This window comes from Diabrotica undecimpunctata, chromosome 4 (genome assembly GCF_040954645.1).
Source record: "Diabrotica undecimpunctata isolate CICGRU chromosome 4, icDiaUnde3, whole genome shotgun sequence".
NCBI lineage: Eukaryota > Metazoa > Arthropoda > Insecta > Coleoptera > Chrysomelidae > Diabrotica > Diabrotica undecimpunctata.
In genome coordinates this window covers 70,300,918-70,325,958 of record NC_092806.1, presented here as the reverse complement: position 1 = coordinate 70,325,958, position 25,041 = coordinate 70,300,918, and the positions used below count along the sequence as shown (strand labels likewise).

The window sequence follows — 25,041 nt, the reverse complement described above, 5'->3', positions numbered from 1 at the left end:
CTTCACCAACTTTCATCCTAAAGTGTAAAAGGTCCATGATATCTTTCTGTGGAATTCCTAAAGTATGTATTTATACTCTAACCTAGAGTTTTTTAGGGCCATGTCAACTTCATGGAAGATTAGTCGAACAGTCCACTTTCTGCGACGACTTTTTATTCTGTAAAATGCAATAAGAGTATCTGTTTTATCTATTCCACCCATGGACTTATTATACTTTTGTATAACTTCGGGTCAACTTATGTCAATGAAACATTTTGTTTTTTATTCCAACGTTTTACTTCCGTGCCAACCCCAACGAAGTTTGATATCATTATCACTGTCTTGTTATCTAACCATCTGGTTACTACAATTCCATCTGAAGAGATAATTTGTTCCGTTGATCCCCTTTTGTTTTTGAAGAATCTTTTACATCAGTTAGAGATGATTTACAAAATCTGTTGATCCTAGCAGTTCCAGCAACAAGTAGTATTGATTTTTGGTTCAGAATTTGTAAAAGATATAATAATTGTCACAGTACAATGTATGCTTATTAGGTTGCAGTATAAAGTCCTTTTGATAATTTCAATACGATAGCTGCACTCTGTCCATATTTCAAATTATAAGGTTCTATTTCTGTGGTACTACCTTGATAGATTAGAAAATTGTAAATTAATCCACTTACACCACCTGATACCTAACAACACACTGACACCTAATAAATACAGTATTACTCCCCATAGATTGGGCTTGTTTTTGATGTATTACTTTATAGACAATCTTCATTTGAAAAGCATGATTTGTTCTATATAAACATTTGTTTCTATCTGCAGTTCTCTACTTATCTTTCGAACTGATTCAAAAACTGGTCGAACTTTCCACAGTTTGTCGTCACTCTGTCTGGGTTTCTGATTATCAACACAATGTATGTGGGTGCGAAGTTTGAAAAAACGATTTAACGTCATTGTGTCTGTAAAACTATCAATTTTTACAGACATTCGCAGTCTTGGAAATTTCAGCTTGTTAGAATACTAAGGCCAAATAATTATTTTATTTCTTGCAGGTTACATCGTACAAATTTTTCAATTCCAGTTAGGAAAGCGTACATATTCGTGTATTTAACGAAATTTTCAAATAAACTTTCAGGAAAATATCTCATAAAATATGTAACTGGATATTATTCAGAACCATTTTCATTAAAAATCCGGATTATTTTATTAGGTAATTGCCATGTTACATATTGAACATTCTGTAACAATTTTATATATTTTTCAAAGTAATGAAGTTATCATAGTTATCATCGTTTTCACCCTGTTCATCATCATCCTCCTTTTCTTCGTCATCATCATCTTCTCCATCCTCTCCATCGCTTTGATTTTCTGAGATATCATCTATCATCTGTCACAATTATCTGTCTCACTTGTATTTCTTCTTCGTAGTCACTGTCATCACTAACACATCCTTCTATGCCAAACAGTTTTTCTAGCTCTTCTAGCATTTCCTTCTGCGTTAAGTATTTTTTTTAGACATTTTACTCTGAAAATGAAAATAACACTCAAGTTATTTTGAGTACAATTGTGCCCATCGAATTTGAGGGACAATTCTTTATTTGAAAAAGTAAAATTTCAATAAAATATATTCACAATTAGTAAGATGTAACACTACTTTCAACATTGCACTGAAATATAAACTGCGACTGACTTTCATTCAAACTAATATTTGAAGAAACAAGTACACTTACCTCTTACCAAAACGCAGAAGTATAGTACTTACAGAATATAAATTTCTGTAAACTGGTCAAGTTATGGATTCCTGTATAATTATTATATGCATTCAAATCAATGTGTACAATTATTGTACCCAACATGACTGAACGGGTTAAAACAATAGTTCACCAATATTATAACCATAAAATTGTTTCTCGACAATCATTACTCATAAAGCGCTTTTCTGCATAATTTAATGTTAAAAACCATAATGTTTTCTTATAATAATAGAAATATAGACATTAGTGTGTAGGAAAATGATATTTCTGTGCCAGAAAGTTTTTTCTGCACAGTTCCATATAAAATTCTAAATCAATAGTATATTGTGAAACACTTAATAACAGCACTATTCAATAAGATATATGACACAGGTAAAATACCAACAGACTGGCTAAAATCAACATTCGTAGCATTACCAAAAAAATCGAATTCCATATGACCCTATGGTTGGTTATACCAAGGGTTATTAAACCAATGATAACCTATGGATCTGCGACGTGGTGGACAAAGACATAGCAAATGGAAGGAATAAGGGTGCTAAGTAATACACAAAGGCAAGCATGCCACCATATCATATCTTTATACAGGGCGAAGCCAGATTCAAGATACACAGATTAATACATAATCAGCAGTACATAATCCAGGCGCATAGTGCTGGCAATAGAATGTTAATCGAGGGGCTAAAAGCAGATATTGTAATGGGGCACCCATCGATGCAACAGCTACGAGATATAGTTTTGACAATTGATTCAAAATTAATATACCATGCAAAGAAGAAAGGTGTACCCATACAAACGGAAGCTACCTGCTACACTGATAGCTCAAAAACATCGGAGGGTGTAGGAGCCGGTATAGTAGGGACAACGCAAGGGATACATTTCCCGGTAAGTCTATCTAAGAATGTCACAATTTTCCAGGCGGAAATAAAGGCATTCTACCAGTGGAAGAAACAGAAAGGCAGAACAGAACGTACCGTTCAACTGTCATCTTCACAGATAGCCAAGTAGCGCTTAAGGTACTCAATTCTGTAGAGGTCAATTCTAAGGTCGTATGGGATTGTGTGGGTGCCCTCAATAAACTAGGAGACCATAGCAAGCTTACGTAGTTGGGTAGCCTACGAATCAGGGCACAAGGATCATAAGACAATGAAAAAGCAGATAAAATTGCCAAACAAGGCTCATCAATGTCATTCGTTGCACCTGAGCCATTCTGCGGCGTTGCAAGGGCAGTAACAGACGGGTACAAGAAAGTGGTTAGCTCACAAAGCTGTGGAATAGTGGAGGAATTCATCAGGACAAAGTCAGGCGAAACAGTTACTTACAAAACATTCGCATACAAAAAATTTACGGCAGACCTAACAAGCACAGGCAGGAAAACAGTCAAAGCCATAGTAGGTCTGCTAACAGGGGATTGTAAGCTGAATAGGCAGTTGAAGCTAATGGAATTGGCAGATGACGACCTATGCAGATTCTGTAACCTAGAAGAAGAAACAACTGAGCACATTTTATGTTAGTGTGACAGCTTGGCAAATGTGCGGTTCTTTGCATTAGGCAAAGAAAAGCCACCAGCAAAGAGCTAAGTACATGGAAGGTTCATTCTCGAAGCTATTAGATCTTTTTAAAAGGGTCAGGCTAAAGAATATTATCTAGTGATAGAAGACCACAATAGATCTGAAAAGGTCGCAGTGGCAGAGGCCAAAGACTACCTCATTGAATCTATATATCTAACTGATTCCTTGAATACTAAGTTTGTCCACAAACGTTAAATATAAGACGTTATTTTGTAGAATATTTATTTTTTATTATTTGTTTAAATAAGTTGAACTAAAATATAGACAGCGACAGCGATAGTTCTAAAATTGAAAATACTTTACCAGGTCTGATGGAACAAGTAAATTCGTTATCATTAAACTTATTTCCTCCACCTTTAAGAGAAAAATGTTAATTGAATAATTTTAATTTTTAGCAAAAGTGTGGTTGTAAAAAAAATATTGTGTGTAACACGTGCAGAAAGGTAATTTCTCACTCGTTTTAATTTTTCAACCTCGTGAGAAATTAGTACCTTTCTGCACTTGTTGTACAATATACTATTAGTTGCGAGTGAATTACATTTTCGATTACCTAAATACGCACTGTATATTGGTATTTACAGTTTCTCGCTAGAGCAGTGTAATAAAACGTTTTGTTATTGCGTTGTACAGAAATGTGGATTCACTGTGCAGTAAAAAACGTTTTATTCCACTGTTCTAGCCATAAACGAAAATACCTATACCAACACATCACGTCAATACTCCCTATCATTTAATTTTCTTCTTTTTTTAAACTGATTTGTAGTCTGGTATGGATTATATTAATTGTTCGTTGAGCCTGAAGATACGCGTCGAGCTAAGGTAAAGGGTAAAGTTCAATGAATTTCACAACAACAGCAGACATATTAAAGTAAAAAAAGCAAATAAAAAATTTAAAAATAGTTGGCGTATTGCTGGATATATTAACTAAAAGTAAAATGGATAGGTCCTCTTATAGTATTTATAAGTAATTGAAATCAAATACTAGCCGCTTGGAATAAAAATTCTTTATAATCAAGCAATATACATCAAACTTCATATAAAATTCAATATAATATGTCGTATAACATACTTTAAGAAATTAGAATTTAGAATAGGTCAAACTGAGTAGTACCTACAGTATTTAAAACGAATATGCCGGTTTGTTTGAATATGAAAATGTTTGAACAATGTGTCGCATAATTTGATTTGAATATTGCAGACATGGAAGAATATATAGACGAGAAAGAGTATTCGTGGAACGCCAAGAAAGATTAACAAACGATGATTAAAAAAAATACGTCATCTTATTTGCCCCTTGTTGACCCGAGAAAGAGGGGGAGTTGGAAGAAGAAAATGATTTAAAACAGATCGATTTGACACGGCAAACATGTATAGTTTTCAAGATGGTACACAATATAAAAGAAAAAATAATAGATTACGACTCACGTATGCCACATGGAATTACAGTTACCAAAATTATTAAGGATGCCATGCAGCCTAACCCCAGGAAGTCCTCAATGAAATGAAAACATACATAAAACAATACAACACATAAAACAATTCATATCATCATCTGCATCGCTAAGCGATAAAATACGAGGCTCTGTTTTGTACATCTTTTTCCCCTTTCAGATGATGATTCTGAATAATGTTTTCTTGTAGCATATGGCAAAATGTATATTGGACAGATATTCGATAAGAGGGCTGAAGTACTGCGGAAAACAAACTGGAATCAACAGGTTTGCTTATTGGACTTGTAATAGTCAAGGAACATTTGCATAAAATGAAGCTGTTCCATGGAGACTTAAGCTGAAAAGAAACTTAAAACAGTTAACCAGATTTTACATAACTGCAAGGTACTAGACCTTGGATGGTAAACGCTTTTTGGAGACTACCAAGTGATTCCAAAAACATATGGTACCCATCCTCTAGGACTGTACAAGTTGGTATGGGGCTCCAGAATCTTGGAATGGGTATCATCAATAAATCGAATAAATGGAATAAACAAATTTTCTGTAGTAGGATCGATTTATAATAGACAGCTTCCGAAGAAAAAAACGATTTCGTTTTCTTATTTTCAGTTTTTAAAATTTTCATCGTAGGTGTAATCAAATTCTTAGAATTGCAAACCCTGTTATGTAGTATTTACATAGGTATACGCGTATAGATATACTCCTATACAGTAATGTATAGTTTTTTAACTAAAAAACGAAATTGGCATCTATTACCCCTAGAGTCTAGACCACTGTAATTTTTCCAAAGTTAGTAGCAATAAGGATTATTATGTATTGGTAAGTGCATATAGTACTTAGTAGTACTTACTCTAGTGCCACGGTACACTAAGTATATATCGTGGACTGTAATAATGCGTAAGGTTTTATATGGTGTATGCAATTTATGTATCAATACTATAGATATATTTGTATTTTTATGGTAACGCATTGTGTTTAGTCTTCGTTATTATCAGCGATAATTAATTACTCAACCGAACCGTGCTAATATGGAAACAGTGTTATCCACCGATACGGGGTCACTAGTGTACTATTAATTTACTTTATAGAATATACACATATTTTATAATTAAAATATTAATTTAGCTGGTGTATTATTGGGCATATTATACTTTCTACATCGTTGCTTCCATTTAATTGACCCGTTTCAAGTTAATTTATTTCCGATAATGAACATCATTTTACATTTTAAACAGTAGATCACTGATATATTTTGAGTTATATGTAGTGTCGAATTTATACCTAAAAAATCTGTCTGTAAGTGTGTGTTATTTCTTTTTACAACTTCCATTCATAAAAATGAAAAAAAATCGCAACAGTAACTGGAATAGTTATGTATGCACCAAGCGTGATATTAAAATGATTACGCCCGAAGAGCAATATAATCCAGCCCGAGGAATGGATGTTGCTCGATGGGCGCAATCATCGCGTAACACCAGTGGTACATACAAGATTTTATTGTTGACTTCACTTCACATAATATAAAACGTAAAATTGAGATGTTCTTACTTGTTTGAAGTAAGTAGTATATGACAATTGTTGATACTTTAACGTTTGTTATTATATTATGAAGTTTTGAGTTCAGATTTATATTCAGTTATGGATTTATATCATTTATTTATATTCAGTTATACTTGTACTTTTAATATTTATAAAGATTGTTAAGGTTAAAAAATGTTGGTTCTATAATATTTACCCCTTTGAAAATTGTTTAAAATAAAAAAAAACTTCGTTGTATAACATTTTCTTTTTTTTTCTTATACAACAGGGCGTTATAGGCCATAACGCCCGCTTATTATGCCCTAGGATATAACAAGTGTGTTTATGGTAACTTTATTTTTAATTTTTGACATATGTCAGATTTGAAACGTCAGAAGGATTGCACCAAATTAGATAATTCTTTTATTTTTGTGTTTATTATTACCAGGAGAAGGTTTTAGTAATAGATATTTTTTAAACAATTGTACGGAAAGACGTGAAAACCATTTTTTTCTCCTTTTAAATCGCTATATAACTAATAGATGGCGCCATACTATGATTAACAAAGAAAGATATGATTAAAAAAATAAATGTATTCAGTATTCATAGATTTACATAGCTACATAGCTGTATTTGGTATTGCGGCCCCAAATAATAACGATGAAGTTTACACATATCAGGTGGGAAGATATTTCAATGAGGCGGTTTGGCGAATCTCTTCATTTTTCATACAAAAATGTCATCATACTTTAGTTAATTTAGCTGTTCACCTGGTGAATAAACTACGATTTTATTTCACGAGAGAAAACGTAACGCAAAGACCTGAACGATCACCAACGACAATAAAATAAAATAGAGCAAAATAGAATCAAATAGAGTAAAATAAAATAAAATAAAACTAAAATAAAATAAATTACATTAAAACGGAATAAAGAAGAATAAAATAGAATCAAATATAGTAAAATAGAATAAAACAAAATAAAATAGAATAAAATAAAAATAAACAATTAGAATAAAATGGAATAAAGTAGAATAAAATAGAAGAAAATAGAATAAAATAAAACATAATAAAATTAAAACATAAATTTATTTATATTTTAAATATAAATAAACTTCGGAAATCGAAATTTCCGAAATTGAAACGTCAATAAACGTATTTTAAACTTCAATTGTGGCTTATTCCCATTAAAATAGTAATTGCTTTAAGATGCCATAAGAAAATAGCTTCAGAACAATGTTACATGGACGATAAGATAAGACATACACTGGACATAGACGACGACATAATCAGAGGTTGACATGTTGGCGTTCGAAGACAATTGTCCAGAGGTAGTGACGAATTCCAACAGGACAGGACTCTGGTGGAATGACAAACTTGCAAATCAATAAACAGAAGTCAGACGAAAATTTAGTTTTGCCAAACATCAGGAAAAAGAATTGTAGAGAAAATATTGCCAGGAGATAGAACAGACTGCAGAAATATCAAGGCTTCACAAAGTTTTTTCCAAAGACCCGCAAATAAGTATTCCCTAATTAAAAAAAGAGTCAGGTGAATACAATCAGAATAGTAAAGAGACCCCGAAATAACTTTTCAGTGAGCACTTTCCGGAGTCTAAAACAAAAGAGATACCACTAGGCATATGGCAGCAGACTGGACTAGAAAATGACGTGTGGCAAAATAAGTGCATCAGGACAAAATCAAATTGACAATAAACTCATTGAGTCATATAAATCACTCCGGTCCGGACGGGGTTTAACCAATACTTTTACAGAAGAGAAATAACCAGTACAAAAAATTATGTATAATGCCACAGGAGAGCTTAAGACTGGGGTATATACCAAAAGCATGTCTCATGAGGGTGGCTTTTATAACCAAATCTTAAAAAACCTGACAGGAAACAGCTAAGTACCTGAGGCCGATAAGTTTGATCTCATTCGTAGTGAAGATTCAAAAAAAAACTGCTCGATAGGCACATTAGGGATGATATATTGGTTGAAAGTCAGATACATCAGGGACAGGTGAGCGCATTTTTCATACAGAAGCATTCAATAACACCTCCTACGAAGCAATCACAAGGGAAATTCATCTAAAATGAACAGTCGAAACAAACTGCAGATGAATAGGCTGCATGTTGATGAGCCGTGTGATACACGCACGTTACTGGGAGAAAACCTGTACATCCTGTATAATGAACAAACCTGTATAATGAATAACCAAGAAAGCGGTTGAACTACGTGAATACGTACCAGACGCACTCATGGAAAATGTGGGTTTTAAAACCAGACATGTTATATTGGATTTATAACATGGTGCTAAAACAAACAATTACATATGCATTAGTTGTTTTTTAAAGCCGTTTAATCCTATAACCGTTGGACAATTTGATGTAAATATCAGGATCGAATTGTTTTCTAATGCCCCTTTGTCCGATTCTTCTCGATCGACGATGGTAAATAAATGGTTGAAGTGTGGAGTAAAAATTATAGTTTGACAGCTACTGATAATAACACTCTAGTGGGTGGTTAAGTAACTTAACCTCCCTTTGGTTTCCCATTCCAATTTTATGAAAACATGTTCCAGAAGTGCCAACAGTTTGGGAGATAACTTGTCTCCTGGTCTGGTTCCTCTTTTGCCCTTTATACATTTTGTATCTTTGTGTAGTCTTACGGTCATGGTTGCATTACTGTATATATTCGCGATCAGTTTGACATACCGATAATATATGCGACTTTCCTACAGCTCTATCATTACTCTGTTAATTTCTATCGTATGGAATTCTTTGCGAAACTCTACTAAAGCCTGTGGCGCACCAGGGAGGGTTTGGGTGTTAAAACCTTCCCCCCCCCCCCCAGGGCATATAAAGTAAACAATATATAAAGAATAGTAGGAAAATGTAACTTGTCTTTCACACATAATACAAAAAATCCAAAACGCTGATTGAATAATTAAATTACCACTTTAAATATGTAGAACAGAATAATTATTGTATTATTGTATAAATACACAATAATTAATAATATTTTTCATTATATTTAGATATCGATACCTAATATTAGGCTTATGAAAAAGTAGACATAACGAGTCTGTTGCAAGTAGCCTGCGCCTACCGGACTGTATCTGCGGCGGCCTTGTGGACTATCACGGGTTGTGTTCCTCTGCATGTGTTAGCAGTAGAAAAGAGACATCTCTATGGGAGAAGAAAGCATTTGACAACAGCTATAAAAAAAGAAGAAAGGAAAAGATCAATGGAAAGATGGCAAGAAGAGTGGAACAACAAGGAAGATGTTGCTCAGTGGACAAAGATGCTGATCCCCAGCCTAAGGGACAGGGTAGATTGTCTGTTTTAGGGCGTATCTTCATAGGTTCAGAAAGACAGATACAGATAAATGCCTATAATGCGAATATTCCGACATTGTTACTCACACAATGCTTGAGTGTAATATAGATGTACAGTGGAGAGAAACAGAATGTATAAAGAAATAGGTATGAACCCTGTGACTGTAAGAGAGATGATCGTGAAGATGACGGGAAATACGGAGGGATGGAATAGTGTTCACAATTACATCCGAGCAGTCATTAAAAAGAAAGAAGAAGAAGAGAAACACCAACCGAGCTAACAACAGATAAGATCTAATTACTATTTTAATGGGAATAAGTCCCAATTGAAGGTTAAAATAAGTTTATTGACGGTTGAATGTTTGATCTTTGATCTTGCACTGATACCTTGTTTATACTACAACAATTAATAGAAAAATAATAGCGGTTGGTACCGAAGTACATCTAGCCTTCATCCACCTAGAAAAGGCGTATGATACAGTTCCAAGACTGAAATTGTGGCAAGCTTAACAACTCGACATTAGTCCATACCTTTTAGGAATAATCACAGAAGTATACAGGGATAACACTACTTACCTAAAAATCGGATATAGACTATCAGAGCCAATAAAAGTAACTAAAGAACTAAAACAAGGATGCAGTATGTCACCCTTACTGTTTAATTTATATATTGAGGCAGCCCTCCAAAATTGGAAAAACCCTGCCAGGGAATGGAAATCCCCATAGGAAATGACGTACTGTTCTCCCTGAACTTTTCGGATGACCAAGTCATCCTAGCTCAAGATTCTTATGATCTAGAATTTATGATAAAGCGTCTATAAAGAGAATATTTAAAATGGGGGTTTCAAGTCAGCATGAAGAAAATTAAACACGAATTAATCAGGGACGTAAAATTGTAGGATGTCTGAACTCCTTAGGGTGGGATCACAACATTTTCAAAAGGAACAAAAAAAGAATAGGGCAAACCATGGTTAAATCAGTTCTTTGTTATGGCTCTGAAGTATGGACAATTAATGCAGACCTGAAGAGAAGATTGTTGGCAGTTGAAATGGATTATTTGAGAAGAAGTGCTAGAACATCAAGGCAGGAAAGGAAGACCAACGAATCTATAAGAAATAACATGAATGCTACAGAAACGGTCATTGACAGAATAGAAAGAAGAGGTTCAAAATGGTTTGGACATCTATTGAGAATGCCTGACGAACGTTGGCCCCAAAAACTTCACAAATGAAAGCCCCCTGGAAGAAGAAAAAGAAGTAGACCTCGACGCTCATGAAATGAAGGAATTAGAAGAGCGATGGAATCGAGAGGTTTGGAGGAGGAGCATGCCTTGAACCGGGAGGACTAGCGGAGGAGAACGGGAATACGGCGATAGCCGCCTCCAAAATGTATTGTATTTAAAAGTTTGATTAATGTCAAACGTCAATAACATTATTTTAACCTTCAATTGTGGCTTATTCCCATTAAAATAGTAATTACTTTAAAATGCCACAAGAAAATAGCTTCAGAACAATAGATAAGATCTAGATAAGAGAAGGGAGTGTTCCAAAAATGTCGTCAGCCTTACAGTGGCCACCCCACTTTCGGAGTACAGTACGTGCGACAGTCAACTGCGCACCAGTAAGAGAGGGTGGTTTTAGATGGTAGGCAGGTAATAGATATCTGAATCTTTGGCACCGCTATCTTTAGTACTTTAAATTAAACTAAAACATAGGGACTCAATATAGAGGTAGCATAAAAAAATTTCAACCCCCCCCCCCTAAGACAAATTCTGGGTGCGCCACTGACTAAAGCTAAAGTAAAAATCTAATTCTGTTTCCAGTCTATTTGTTATTATTCCTGTAAACAATTTCTTATTGAATAAATAAATGATGTTACTTAAAAATCAAAAAAACTAAAGTTTAGTTGGCCAAAAATTTATTTATAGCTTTGAAAATGGACAGAGGATGTGGAATATAAAGTTTTCAGGTGTTGTGTTAAAGAATTAAAATGTTTAAAAGAATAAGATAAATGAGAAAAAAGATAAAATCACGAATTAATTTGTTAAGTCCACGTGGAGCTCCAATTGACACAGAAATGAGAAAGTATAGATTAAGATAGTTCAACGCTGAAATGATAATCCCCAGCATTAAGTGTCTAGGTACTGAAAGATATAGGAAAGGCTCTGGTGGAAGATGGTTACACGAGGCATGTCTGTGAAGATTAGTGGTGTGACCCAATACAGCGAAGCCTACCCGGCATAGATACAAAGTTAAATGATATATTGATTATTTTTATTTTTAGTACGTAATTTATAATAGTTTTAGTTTGTTCTTTATTTTTTAAATAATTACAACTTTATTATTTATAGCACTATTTTTTTTAATTATGCTGATATATCCTATCTTATGCAGACAGTGAATTATTAAAGGATAATAATAAAATCAAGCAGGTAAAGACCCAACTTGATAATATTCAGATTAGCAATGCTAATATACATAACAACTAGACAACAATAATTACTGTCTTAAAAAGTTTTGACCTTGGTTTCTTCGCAGGTAACAGAACTTAACAGGATCAAAGAAGTATGATCATTTTTGAAAAGGTATATATTTTAGTGATGAATTCTGACTTAATAAAGTATTTCATTTTAGAAAAAGATCATTGTTTGATGTTGATCGGTACATTAACAGCCAGAGTTCAATTAAAGTATCCTTGTAAAGTAAAATACTGCAAATTAAAATAAAATCCTGCCTTTCCAACGTATTATTTATTCGTTTCGTGGATTAACACTGACTTCCGATTTTGCTTCCCCTAAGAAAAATTTCATTTTGAGGATGAATAGTAAATGGTTTAAAAACGTTCCTTCCGAGAATTCATTATCACGGGCCAGGCTGGAGTATTCCTAGCACGAAACTCGACACACCACAAGTCGTCTATCAGCACCTTTATATTCAGTCAATATACTTGGACAATTACTTCCAAAAAAAAATTAAATTTTTAAACTCGTCAAGAAATACGTTAAAGTTTGTTACCTATTTTTTTATATTATAGTAAACAAATTCCTTCTGTGAAGTGTTCACTGCAAGTTCATTGTTCACAACCTCTGACACTTCCGTGCTGTTAACGATTAAAAAAATAAAGCACACGTAATGTCCTATTTTATAACGTTCTCATATAATTTTGAGATATACTACCGCTTGAATTTTTCTATATCACGCCCTTTTCAAATGAAACAAATAATTTTATGTATCGCTATCGCAAATATTCAATCTTTATCAATCAATCAATCACATATTGTACGTCTTTGTAACCGTAAATAATATAAAGCTAATACAATTAAGTGCACTATTCAAACATAGCAACCATTATATTATGTCTGTTTTACATAAGAAATTTGTAAGTTTATGAAACATGAAAAAATAATTGCTAATATCATTAATGTATAAAGATTTATCATTCTGCGCTGGTTGAACAATAATTGTTGAAACTTTTATCGATTGTCCAAGTAAAATAGTGCAAAGTCATTACATTTACACTGAAATAAGTGTAGAAATTACTTGTAGCGTTATAACTGCTACATTGCCTGCTTTCTTTCTTATGTTAATATATTTCGTTAATTCTATTCTCCAATTTCCATATCTTCTGTCATAATTCATATTCTTCTATATCCTCCATTGTATCTCTTATTTTTCTATATATTTTCTCAGATATAGATTGTATCAGAATTATGTCGTTACTTAATTGATTCATTATTCTCTTTTCATTTTTACTGGTATTTGGTATAAAAACCAGTTGGCGTCCAAATCTACCTTCTTTATATATATATATATATATATATATATATATATATATATATATATATATATATATATATATATATATATATATATATATATCTACCTTTCCTATTTTCTTAATAATCATCATTTTTATCTTTTACTCAAGTTTCTAAAGAATGAATTTTATTTTCATCTCTATTTCTGTTACTTTGGAACGAGAGGTGCCATCTTTATTCTCTGTTTAATTTAATGCTAGTGACATTGTCATTGCATTGTTGGTTAACTGTCTGTCAAAGACTCCTTTTTGTTGACATTTCCCTCTTCCCGTTCGATACAAAAGTCGATATAATGGCTTCTATTTCTAAAAATGTCGATTTTCTTCATGACTTCTGTAAAAGTACAATAACCAATTGTTGTGTCGTCTCCTGATTAGGAGGTAAGAGTATAATATATTTTATCGGTTTCCTGATTCTACCTCTTGTATAAAAATGTTTTTATAATTTTAACTTTGAAAATTCTAAGATCATTATTTATGATTATGGTATGTAAGTAGGTAAATACATATTTTAGTGGATATTTCTTATGTTTTTTATTTTATATAAAAAACTAGATATAAGAAATATATAGTTTCTTTAATATAGTATGTAAAATTTTACGAATATTTTTATAGTTTTAAATATTAATTTTAAATCCTTAATAATATCTTTTGATTTTAATAATAATTAACTTTTGACAAACTACCATTTCTATATAGAAATGTTTCTAAATTCTAAATTATCTAGATTTTCAATAAATATATCTTGTCATTTTTACCGAATCCGCTTTTTAATTAATATTAGAATATTTCAGTTGTAAAAAGTAATTACCATTTGCTTTAAAATATTATATATCCTTACTTTTACTTATTTGCTTTTGATAAATACATAAATAAGAATTGTTTCTCGACTTGCTTGGGTGAATAATGATAAAATTTTGTTAAATTTGATTGGTCACCTATTCATCCCCCAAGCAAGGTCTCTCATTTTGGTTTCACCATTTTCTGAAGCAAGGTGTGTTTTTCTTCATTTTAGTCAACCTCCGGGATACATTTCTCAGGTGCGGGTCAAATTCTATTAACATCCAGAAGACCAACCGGCCTGAGAATGGCACTATCATTCCGATAGGAGAGTTGACTCCGGGGCAAGAAAATCCACAGCTAACAACATGGCTTGCTAACAACCATAGTAGAAAAGACCAGGATAAAACCTAGGATTTGGTGACAAACATTTTTCTTTACTATAATGTAACACTGTAGCAAGAAGTCGAATAATTTTTATTTAAATTCAATATCATATTTAAACATGTATTTTTCTGTCATTTTTTTTAATATTTCAATAAACATGTGTTGATTTAACTGTGTATTGTTTCTTCTTTTTACTTGTTTGCGTGTGTTGCTCCAGAGTAGGCCATATTCACGTCCTGAGTGAGCTAGCCAGGGAGTGTTTCGTATAACGTCTAATGTAGCAATTTTGCAATTGATACATTAGGGGTTATGACGTTAAAAATTGGTCCCAACGGGAAACGATTTGTCGCTCCAACGTTGTTAGTGATGTTAGTCGGGTTGTAGCAGCAAACTAAGGTTTGCTGGATTGGATTGACGTCCAATGAATGTTCGTTGGAACGTTACATACTAATTTTGAATAAAATATATTTATATCGATCCTGAAAAACTATTAATTTTGAAGATTAAAAATAATCATAATATTTTTATGCTAACACAGCATGCATTAAATATTATATGGACACTGATGTAGAACATGTTTATGAAGCGAATTGATATTTGTATGATCCAAAATGCCTGCGAATATGCTGCAGAGTAACAAGAATGGATAGGAGAAGTAATGAGGAAATAAAGCAAAGAACATCAATAGAAACAGACATATTAACATATATAGAACAAAAAAGACTAAATTGGTATGGACATGTAAGAACTAGCGACAGCAGATGGATAAAGAGAATAACCGAAAGGAGCCCCATAGGAAGGAGGAAACAAGGACGACCCCGAAGATCCTGGAGGAACGAAGTAGACGACGCCATGAGTACATGAGGACAACAGAGAGAGATGGGAAACGGTTGAGCGAGGGAAGGCAGTGAATACTGTAGAATCCCTGAATATATATATATATATATATATATATATATATATATATATATATATATATATATATATATATATGATCCAACATAAAAAGTGGTACATTAGGAAGTACTGTAGACTATCGCGAAACTTCATACTCTGTTTTCTCTATATTTAAAACTTAAATACTTAATATTTTTAGAAATAAATAAAGTTATTTTACTATTTATTTATTATTTTTACAGACTTATAGATTTTAATAAAGTTGAAAAGATAATTATTTATCATTCAATAAAAATCACTTTACTGAAGCAAATGAAGGCTAGAATTACAGCTATCAGTGATCCTTCTTTCCATCAGAAGAACCTGAGAATCCTTTATAACCTTTTTATCGACAATTCGTACCCAAAACACCTAGTCACCAAGATATTATTCAGTTTGACCCCTAACATAGTACGCCAAAACGATGAGTTGCAAATTACTGTCACAAGCGGAGAACAGAATACCAATTGCTTATATACTTCTTTAAAATATGTTAAAGACATAACACCCAGACTAGTAAGATTGTTCAAAGACATCACCAACTTAAAAATAGCCTTTAAAACCTCATTAACTTCAAGATCTATATTTTCTAAGGTTGGTTGGTTGGTCTATATTTCATATATTGGATAAGAACGACATTAAGGATTGTTCCAACGTTGTCTACCAAATTCCATGTAACAACTGTAATTTGGTATATGTGGGACAAACCTGACGCAGTTTAGGTAGTCGTTTAATTAGTCATCGGAGTGATAGCAGATTATATCCTGAAAGATCTGCTCTTACGGAACATGTTAACAAAGAACATCATAAAATGAATTATTAATCGGTCAGAGTTTTAGCTAGAGTCCAACTATACTGAAAGACTGTTATTAGAAATGGCATTCATTTCTCAGAATGCCAATGCAATGAACAAAAGAAGTGATATAAATCAATTAAACACTATTTACTCCTACCTATTATGTTTGGATAACCATTCTCTATTCCAATGATGTCTCAGCAACTGATTCATCGTAATGTTCCAACTTTCAGTCTATCTTAAAGTATTTAGTATACAATTTTGTTTTTTTTTTTTAACTTCAAACAACGTTCTGGTAAATTTTGATGTGTATTCTATCAGTAGTAGTACTTGATAAGAAAAAGAAAAAATAAGAAGAAGTGGTGTCATTCGCAATGTCTAGAAATGATATTTACTCTTAACCTCACAAATCACAGTTGGCCGGCATAAGTGGCTTTTAAACTGTTTTTAATTGTCTATGTCTTATGTGGCAGTGTATATAATAATTTGTCAATTTGGTCTTTTACACCATGTATTTTTTAATATTTGACTCAATCAATGAGTGATGCGTAAAATTGTCACATGTTAGTAGAACATCCACGAAAGACAAATCTCAATAACGTAAGTTAAAAAAACCTTTACACCTTTTAATATATTTTTCGAGGATGCTTTACTAACAATCGCACTTTAATTCAGTTTTTCCTGATGATGAAAATAAACATTTTCGAAAGCTTGAAACTTATTTTTAATACTTACAAAATATTCATTTTGTTTACATATAATCATTAATTATTCTAATAAATTTACAGTTTTCTCCTGAAGAAGTCACAAAATCGTGACGAAATATTGAGACTGAACAAATAGAGTTTTATTTCCTGACCGATTGCTGATACTCTAAATCAATATATATATATATATATATATATATATATATATATATTGATTAATTGTATGCAAAGCCTCTCCAAATTCAGGAATTTAATTATATTAAAATTGTATTTTGAAACATTTATTGAATGTCTCTTTGGATAAATTCTCGGAAGCAGAAATATTACCTCAGCTTAATTTTTGCTCTTTTCATTCTTGGATGATATCCAACATTTACATCGGTATGCTGAAATTGTATGTGTACAAATATAAACGTGTTTAATATGAATTTTATTTATATCACAGAAGTGCATTGCTAATTTCCATTTAAGTTAGAAAACTATGCAACAAAGTATTCTTTTATTAAATCGTGTTTCATGGTTTCTGATATTTGCGAAAAAAGAGCAAAGTATAATGTATCTGTATATGTTAACGTTACAGATTAATAATTGAGAATAATAAATACTTTTATTTAAAAATTGTAGCACAGTTTCTCTATGTCATGTTCTATGTCATTCACATGTTTTATCCATCCGACGTAGAACCTCAATGTTTGTTATTCGGTCCACCCAGGAGATCCTCAGTATCCGTCTATAACACCACATCTCAAACGCCTCGAGTTTTCCCATGAATGCCTCAGTTAGTGTCCATGATTCAACCCCATAGAGCAGCAGTGTAAACACGTAGCATCTCAATAAACGGATTTTTGTTTTTAAGGGTAGCTCGTGGCTCTTAAATATCTTGCTCATTCTGACAAATGCTGACCTGGCTTTTTCAATTCTTTGTTTTATCTCAACTGAGTGGTCCCATTGGTCGTTTATTGTAGTTCCTAAATAGTAGTAACGGGGCACTTGGAGTATTTGTTGCTGATCTACCAGTAATTAACTAGGTGGAATATACTTCTTACTGATGACCATGTACTTTGTTTTCTTGATGTTAAAATCAAGCCCGTATTCTTGACTGATTCTCCACAATTGCGTTACTAGTGTCTGTAAACCTTCTAAACTGTCTGCAAAGAGACTGTGGTCGTCTGCATATCTGATGTTATTCAGGCGCTAACCATGTATGAGAATACCCTCTTCGATATGCTCTAAGGCCTGGCTCATGACGTGTTCCGAATAGACGTTAAATAATAGGGGAGAGAGTATGCAGCCCTGTCGTACTCCTCTCTTTATTGCAACTTCTTCTGTTAGTTGGTCTTTCACCCGAATGGTTGCTGATTGGTTGTAGTATATGTTCTTGATTACTCGAAGGTCTTTGTTATCGAGATCAGTTGCCTTTAGTATATCCATGAGCTTATCGTGCTTGATTCTGTCGAAAGCTTTCTGGTAGTCAATAAAGCATACATAAATATCGCAGTTTATGTCTCTGCACCCTTGAAATAATACCTTAACCGCGAACAAGGCTTCTCTTGTACCTAACGCATCCCTGATACAAACTGCGTTCGTGAGATCTGTGACTCGCATTTCTGATAAATTCTTCTGTGTATTATCTTTAAGAAGGTCTTAAGAATGTGGCTCATTAGACTGATAATACGATGTTCTTCGCATTATTTTGCATTAGGTTTTTTAGGCATAGCAATAAATGTAGATTTTAACCAGCTCTCTGGGATTTTTCCCGAGTCATAGATTTTATTGAACGTTGTCGTAAGCCATTTTACTCCTTCGTCTCCCATGATTTTTGTCTTCTTAACGTATCTCTTCCATATATTCTTTGTTTGTTCAATGTCTATGTTCATCAGTCATATGTCCTGATCTCTTGGGTTTGTACATTCCTGCTGCCTTTTTACCTTCTTGTGGAGATTAAATGGAGATGGAAGTTTAACCCAATAAATACTCGCGGTTCAACGTAGAGCATGACAAACTGTACTGTGATTGAATATGACACGCTCACACATAAACTCTTTTTCATAGCAAAATCCCGATTTCTTTAAGTAATTTCTATAACTTATCTGTACTGTAGTAATGCATTGGTTACTGATCAGTGTAGTATTCTTGTAATAGTATTAATCTTAGCTCTAGGTTTATTATATATATATATATATATATATATATATATATATATATATATATATATATATATATATTTTGATACCATAACGTGATATCTCGTATGTCGCTATACGTTCATTAATAACGAATATATATTCTATCTTAATATAATCCTTATCCTCTCTCCTTTCATTTAACGCATCACACGCTCCAATCGGACCAATAACAACGGCTATTATATATATATATATATATATATATATATATATATATATATATATATATATATGTATATATATATATATGTATATATATATATATATATATATATATATATATATATATATATATGAAGTAACAAGAACTCCAGAGACCTCTCTCTGATAGCAAATTAGGTGAACCGCAAATTCAAAGCCTCTTACTAGAGACTTTTAACGACGCTAGAAGTATCCTTTTACTTCGACATGCATCTACGATTCACCTTTGAAAATTACTATCTTTTTCGCTCTTTACGTAGAGAAAGACGTTTAAATGAAAGTAAAAGATTGCATTTCATTTCAATCGGAACTCCACCATTGCTCTACACGTGTTTCGAGTTATTCAACTCATCATCAGGAACACTTGTGGAAGTTCAACTGAAATGAAATGCAGTCTAGTATTTGGTCATTATAACCAAAATAACAGCCAGGTACGCTAGCAGCGACATCTATACGAAGTAACAAGAAGTCCAGAGACCTCTCTCTGATAGCAAATTAGGTGAACCGCAAACCTCTCAAACATTCCGAACAATATACCTAGAGTTAAACCTTTTTAGTGTAACAGAAATTCAGAGTGAAATCAACCTTCGAACCTTCTGAATCCATGAAAAGCTGTAGGGAGTAATATGACTACTATAATGTTTAAGGACTGCGGCGTACAGGAATCATTTTTAAAATGCACTTCTGAATAAACTACTAGCCTAATCATCTTAAAACAGAATAAGTAATTTTAATACTAAAATTTAGACAAGGTCACTGAACTCTTCAACAAATACACAGAAAAAACTGTATTGTCCATTAGTATTCTTGAATGTTGGCCAGACCTTTGAAAGGTTTGGCATAATAGACTTCTATAGGATCACAATAACTTTGAGAAGGCTATGGCAAGGAGAAGACGTGCAAAGGGCGATGTACGTGCCATGTTGGGCGTTTCAATATGAGACACGGTCTCAAAACGCAAACAGCTAAAAATGGAACTGGGCAAGTCACGTGGCTCGAATGACAGATAACAGATGGACAAAGCGATTACTGGAATGGAGACCAAGAGATGATGCCTAACGAAGCAGATGTCGTCCACCAACACGTTCGACTGATGATCTTAAAAGTTGCCATATGAATTAAATGTAAGAGGTACAAGATCGAAATATATGGAAAATTATGAGGGAGATCTATGTCCACCAGTGGACAAGATGATATAAGATCACAATAACTTTCCCACTCGAAGTATTTTACATACGCAAATCATATCTGCCTAACAGAGAGTTCAGAACATAAAGTAAATAATGGATCTTTATGACAATTTCCACTTATGTGTGAAGTTCCACAAGGCGGTGCTTTCGGCATTATTATGTATTATTTATAGCACATATCCTACTTCTTCTCACAGCATTATCGGAAGCTTTGCGGATGACATCGCCATTTTACAATTCACGTAGATCTCCTGAAATCTTCCATATAGGAATAGGAATTTTAAACTGGGATCAAAGAAATGGAAAATCAAAATAAATGAAAATAAATCGAATCAATGATTTGACTACCAGGAAAGATTAGGGTCCAAGTAATTCCAAAAAAAAATTCTTAAAGTACCTTGGCATACATTTGGAATGTACACATAACCAAGAGGCGAAAGCTGATTCATGTACAGTAACTCCGCTGTTTAATAGGAAAAAACGCAAAACTAAGCTTGGAAACAAACTATTAATATGCAGCGCTATAACTAAACAAATATGAATCATTCAACGAAGAAAAACCAAAAAGATTACACACAAATAGTCACAAATGGCCTATGGTAGGCATCGAATTTAACAGTCCACCAGGACCTGATGGACAGGACACCTGTCAAGAATGAACGAAACACCTCTGGGAAAAAAGCCTATGGGAAACAGAAGTAAAAGCAAACCAAAAATGAAATCTATCTATTGTGGGAGGAAAGTTGATGGGGGCAAATTGACTAAGTTTGGCAGAAATGATGACGAAACAGACTAGGGAAGGTTAATGCTCAACTAAGGGGATTTTTTTATTTAAAAAACTGTGCCTTTGGCCTGCTGTCTGCAATTATTTATATAACATATACTTCCTCACAAGAAACTTCCTCGTTAATTGTCAGACAGTTACAACATTAACCGAAGATCACCCATCATCAGCAATTACAGGATAGTTTGAACTATGTATCATGAGTCATTATCTAAAAATTCTTGTACAGGCATGTAAGTAGTATTTTGTTTGTTTCTAATTTATTACAATTCAATAGATTATATATCTCTTACTAATTTGTGGGTTTTCACTTGGTCTGCTAAATAAATTTTATGCATATTAATAAACACAGACATGTAATATTGGCATAATTACTATAACCTTTTTTGATCTTTATATTTATAAGACATCCCCCTAATATGGGCTTTTTATAATTTCAGCGTTTAATTTACTTCGTACCGTTTGACCTGAAGATGCTTTGCAAAGTGTAGAAAGCGAAACCGGTCGTTTTTGGTAGTAAAATTAAATTGATTGTAAGTCTAATTTTATTTCTTTTACCTATTTGAAATGGACTCGCACAAGCAACACATTTATGATTTTTATATAATAATTATTTTTTTAGCAAATAAATAATCTTAACAAGTTGTGTCTTATAATTTATTATTTTACTTTCTTGAAATTTGTAAGAATATGTCTGTATGTCAATGTTGCAAAGAAAGTATTTATTTAAAATTAGGATATACAATATATTATATAAACCACAAAATTGAACCCCGTGGTACAATAAGAGTTACCTGATTTTTTCCAATATTTCGTTCATTTGAAGTAGGTAAGTTTAAGAGAAAATAAAAAACCATTGACAATGCAATAGTTCATCAATAAACAAATTAGTTTTCATTATACCTATTTTGATATTGAAGCATATTTCTCAAATAAAATATTTAAACATTTAGGTGTTAAAAATTTTTTCTCACATTGGTCAGTAAAAGTTACCACTGAACTGAACATTAAATATTTTCCAAGGTATAACTTCTACTAGAGGAACGAAATATCTGTTTGGTGAGAAAAAAAAAAACGCCAACAAGTAATGTACAGTACGGTTGTTTAGTATAAACATAGGACATAGGTAGAGGTACCCTTTATATATACGCCTGACATACTTGCTAATAGTCATAATTATTTATTAACTATTCTAATTTTTACAGAGAACATGCAATATGTATAAAATGGGTGATATAAACTTAATCTCACAATGGTGCAATATAAGGTTGACGTGGAAAAACTCACGGCAAACGATTCTTAAGTACTGAATTATAAAAGAGCCATTGAAAATAATTGCATTTACTAGAAGTAGGTATAAACTAGAAACATGCAGTTGTCGTGCATAGCAACATCACAAACACTGTCGTTCGTCAAACAAAAACAACGGCACAACGGCAGGTTATTTCCCTGATCCTGCCAGCCGTCAGCCAGTCCGCGACAGAGGTCAACACTCCTAGCACCTCATCTAACTCTACCTCTATCGTTTCCTCGCCATTGCAAAATAAACTTTTTCAAACAAAGAAAATGTTTCTTATTCCATCCCACACACGTGGAAGTGCGGCGCAGTAAGAGACCAAACAACTCAAAGACGTAGCGAAAACCAGATGTGAAAGTAGACTGCAAACAGCTGACTTGAACAACAAAGAATAAAGGACGTAGACTGTGACAGCTAAATTTACTAGTATTTTATGGAATTATACCGATTATTAAAACTTACGAAGTTAATGATCGCATGCATTCAAGGTAGTATACCTATTTGTCGAGGTATTTCAACTCATTACAATAATATTGATATTGTGGTAGAGCCTACACAATACTACAATTATAGACCTAATGATTATTTAACAACGTCATGCAAATCGTTTAAACCGTATGTGATCCTTTTATTTGACTGTACATGATAAATACAGAGTGCATAAACTTCTAAAACAAATCAAATTAGAAGTCCTACAGGGGAGAAAATGGCAGCCCATAATGCAGCACGTAACAAAGAAACAAGCTAAATTCAAGTCAAAAACAATTGTCCGACTTACTTTTGAAATCATCCGTGTGTCCAGGGGTTTCTTGAAACTATTCACAGCTAAATATCCGCGAATCAACGTCGTCTTTCAGTTAAAAACATTAAATAAACAAGTCGATTTTGACGAATAAAATTCTGCACTAGTCCCGTATCTTACCGAGTACATTCAAAGCACTGAATAGAGAAGTTTCGATCAGTATCAAGTAAATAACCGAGAGGGAGCTCTCATCGCCGTGCGCATATAAACAAAAGAAGTGTGCTCGAGGCGCGATTGCCGTGTTTACGTCTGCAGCAGTGTATATTATAAATTTAATGAAAAGATTTTTGTCAATAGAGGTTAATTAGATATAAAATGAATGCATACTTTGCGATGTAACAATTGTATTGTTTAAAATTTTAATCACAATTTTTAGCATCATTATCATTATAGTACAAATACTAAACTTTCAGTAGGTATATCGACTAAATGGACTTAAATCCGATGTTCTGATGCCAAACTAATAAAAAATCGAAAATTAAATTAATTGTTGTAATTGTATTTTCACTGTGTTGCCCGTTCTTCGAGTTTGGATATTCGTGGGTATTAACTTTTATCTGAAGTTTTAAGTTCTTTAATTTTTATTTAAATTTTAACTGTATGATTTATTAATTATCTGATTAACTTTTTTTGTCTAGTTATTTGATTGTGTCTTTTATGTTCTAGTCTTTTTATTTATTATTGTATGCTCCAAAATCACAATAATAAATAACCTGTAACTCACCTTCACTGTTATTTTATTTATGAATCTTTTATTTTATTATTTAAGACATAGAAGATAGTGTATAGGTACCCATTATTAGGCAAGGAAATTAAAATTACCACAAAGTTCACTTATTCTTATTACCCCCTACCAAATAAGTTTATATATGACAAAATTCAAATATCTTATGAGTCTCACATGCAATAGCGCTAATGACTTACAATAAAAAAACTCATGAGGTGACACTCATAGGTGATATCTGTTCTACATCATATATACCGATATCCTCTTGCAATAATATCTCAAATATTTGAAACACTTCTAGTGAAGCTAATAAAATCGTTGATCCAGAATGTAATTCGCAAATTATTTGGATTCCACATTCCAGTTTTATTCCAAAGAAATAAAACAAATAAGTAACAACTAAAGTCACAAGATATTTTCGATAAAGGGAAAAACGATACTCATATTGTACACAGTGATCCTAACTACTAGAAAGTCGACTCAGGACACCGATACACTTTGTGTGTTGAAGGCACCGTTGCTAAGTTATTGTAGATGATGGACAGGGAAGTAGAGATGACGTAAAAGATATAATCAAAGAAAAAGAAGAGGAAAATTGTTCACAAATAAATACTCAATAATAAAAACTCTTTAAACTCAAATAAAGAAGGTGAAAAATACCTGTTTACTTCATAAATATGATTCAGCCTTAAATCCAAACAAAGTCCGAAAAGTGGCTATCATTGTTCATCGTAGTTAATTACTTTAGCATTATCGAAATCTAATGGGAATTTGCTAGGTTATCAGTCGAAACTAAGAATATTGGCGGTGAAAA

At 32.7% G+C, this 25,041-nt stretch overlaps 1 protein-coding gene across 3 annotated transcripts in view; it reads right to left on the bottom strand.

The window, feature by feature from the left end:
• Ypel (Yippee-like) overlaps positions 1–23,702 on the bottom strand; it is a 316,125-nt gene extending 292,423 nt beyond the window's left edge. The window contains exon 1 of one of the 3 annotated variants that reach the window (XM_072529701.1): positions 23,477–23,702. The gene's annotated coding sequence lies outside the window, so the exon portion shown is untranslated. The remainder of the gene's footprint in view (positions 1–23,476) is intronic. The other 2 variants (XM_072529700.1, XM_072529698.1) reach the window with 2 other exon arrangements.
• Positions 23,703–25,041: the final 1,339 nt, after the last annotated feature.